Source organism: Rutidosis leptorrhynchoides, chromosome 2 (genome assembly GCF_046630445.1).
Source record: "Rutidosis leptorrhynchoides isolate AG116_Rl617_1_P2 chromosome 2, CSIRO_AGI_Rlap_v1, whole genome shotgun sequence".
NCBI classification, from domain to species: domain Eukaryota; kingdom Viridiplantae; phylum Streptophyta; class Magnoliopsida; order Asterales; family Asteraceae; genus Rutidosis; species Rutidosis leptorrhynchoides.
The window spans coordinates 80,605,953-80,609,246 of record NC_092334.1 but is presented as its reverse complement, the minus strand read 5'-3'; positions in this window follow the sequence as shown (position 1 = coordinate 80,609,246).

The window sequence follows — 3,294 nt, the reverse complement described above, 5'->3', positions numbered from 1 at the left end:
ATTAAAGGTTCGTTATCAAGGTTTCGAGTTCGTAAAACGTATTTTATGATTCGGGAATCCAATTTACACATACGATATGCCGTTTCGAAGGTAATTAAACATACATTGCATCTAAATACTTACTAACAACATTAACAAGCATTCAATGCATCAAAAGTTCATTTTAAAGTCTATCAAACCCTAACCAAAATTCACAAAAATCAATAATCATGTGTTTGAAGTTTTCTTAATCAACCTACGCATCAAAACGAAGCTAGTGGTACTAGTAACACAATTAAAACATGAACTTAAACAATTTAACAACATTAACTCATCCAAAATCAAAGATGAAGCACACCCATTTTCAAGTTCATGCTAGTTACTCCAAAACAACAAATCGAGAAATCTAGTGTTTTAGAAACGTTACCCAAACGAGATGAAATTGGTATCAAATTGTAGAGGATGAAGAGAGGATTCCAAATATGTAATTTGTTTTGTTGTAAGCCTCCTAGATCGAATTTAGATGATGAATGAATGATTTGGGTGGTTGAGATCAAAAATGGAAGAGAGAAAAGAGAGAAAGAGATGAGGGAAGAATGAGTGGTGGTAGTGGTGGGTTGACTAGTTGACCTAGTCAACTAGTTTGCCCACTTGACGCCAATAGTCCCTCGAGTTTAAAAGCGGGTGCGTGAATTTACCAAACGAATTATTTTAAAATGCTAGATTAAACGAGAGATGTTATAATTAAATAACGGGAATATTATGAACGTTAGTCAACGAAATGTGCGAATTTAGATAACGGAAGATATTATCTAAATAAAAAAAAAAGATGGTGTTAAAATAAACTTAACGAAAAAATGCGGGATGTTATACGATATGCCGTTTCAAAGGTAATTAAACATAACATACAATTAAACACTTACTAACCACATTTCATAGCATTCAACGCATCAAAAGTTCATTTCAAAGTTCATCAAACCCTAACCAAAATCATGAATTCAATCATTTTGTAAATGGAGCTTTTCTAAATCAACCTACACATCAAAATGAAGCTAATGATGCTAGTAACACATTTAATACATGAACTTTAACATTTAAACAACATTTAATCACCCAAAATTCAAGATTAAGCACACCCATTTCAAGTGTTCATGCTAGTTACTCAAAACAACAAATCGAGCAAACAAAACACATATTCATGTTAGACTTGAGCCATAGACACTAACTAACACCATTTCAAGTCAAAAACACGAATTTGAGAAATCTAGAGTTTTAGAAATGTTACCCAAACGAGATGAAATTGGTACCAAAATGTAGAGGATGATGAGAGGATCACGAATATGTAATTTGTTTTGATGTTTGCTTGCTTGAATTGATTTAGATGATGATTCTTTGAAGATGTTAAAAATGGGTTCTTGAGTTAGAGAGAAAAAAGAAGGAGGGAGGTGGAAGTATGAATGAATGGATGAGATGGGGTTGACTAGTTGACCTAGTCAACTAGTTTGGCCCCTTGGCAACTTCGGTCCCTCGAGTTTGAAAGCGGGTGCGTGAATTAACCGAACGAATATTTTAAAAACGCTAGAGTAACCGGGAGATGTTATAACCAAATAATGTAAATATTTAGAACGTTAGTCAACGAAAGGTACGAATTTAGATAACAGAAGATATTATCTAAAAAAAAAAAAAGACGGGCGTTAAAATAATTTAACGGAAAAATGCGGGATGTTACATAAAATAAGATTAGAACGATTGCATAAGTGTTTTGTTAAGTTTGACTAAAATTCAAACTTGGTCAAAGTCAACGAAAAAGTCAACACGTTCGGGTCGGGTCTCGGACAATTTTTCTGAGGTTTTTAATCATATATAAGCATGTTGGCCAAGTTTCATGTTGATCGGGGGTGCGTGGCATGATTAGAATTAAACGAAAATGCGTATTTTTGGACAGCCGAGGCCCGAAGCGGACCTCCAGGACCTTGAGCGGCGCTCAGTATGGCTGTTCAGCAAGTCTGGCAGTTTTTGAACACTCAAGCATGAATCCAACTTCAAACAACCATAACTTATGAACCGTAAATATTCAAAACACGTATCTTATATCGTTGAAAAGGTATTTTGAAGAGGAATACAACTAAACATATTTCATCAATGAAGTTCATCATTTAAAACAACAAAAACCTCGTCGAATGATCGTTAAGTGTTCAAAATTAAAGTTTCAAGCTCATAAAACGCATTTCTTGACTCGGGAATCCAATTTACACATACGATATGCCGTTTTGAAGGTAATGAAACATACAATACAACTAAATACTTACTAACAACATTTCATAGCATTCAATGCGTCAAAAGTTTGTTTTAAAGTTCATTAAACCCTAACCAAAATCATAAATTCAACCATTTTGCAATTGAAACTTTTCTAAATCAACCATCACATCAAATTGAAGCTAATGATGCTAGTAACACATTTAATACATGAACTTTAACATAACAACAACATTTAATCAACCAAAATCAAGGATTCAACAAACCCATTTCAAGTTCATGCTAGTTTATGCAAAATAACAAGATCGAGCGAATAAATCACATATTCATGTTAGACTCGAGCCATAGACACTAACTAACACCATTTCAACTCTATAAATCAAATTTAGAGAAATCTAGAGTTTTTAGAAACCTTACCCCAAGTAGTGAAATTGGTACCAAATTGAAGAGGATGATGCAAGGATCACAAATATGTAATTTGTTTTGATGTTTGCTTGCTTGAATCGAAATAGATGATGAATGAATGATGTTGTGAATTAGAGAGAAAAGATGGAAGTATGAAAAATGGATGGGAGGTGAGAAATGAATGAGTGGTGGTGGTGGTGGGTGACTAGTTACCACAATTTGGCCAAGTGCCAAGATTAGTCCCTCAAGTTTAAAGCGGGTGCGAGAATTAACCGAACGAATTAATTTAAATACGCGAGAATAAACGGGAGATGTTATAATCGAATAACGGAAATATTGAGAACGTTAGTTAACGAAAGATACGAATTTAGATAACGAAAGATATTATCTAAAAAAAAAGACGGGCGTTAAAATAATTTAACGAAAAAATGCGGGATGTTACATTCCCAACCATATGTTTGAGCACCCATTGCATGTAAGATACCTAGGTGTCGATCAGAGATGACACACAAATTTTCATTTCCAATAACATTTTCTTGGAGCATTTTCAAAAACCAAACTCAACTTTCGTTACTTTCTTCATCAACTAGGGCAAAGGCAATGGGTAAAATTTGATTGTTAGCATTTTTGGCAACCGCTGTTAACAATTTACCC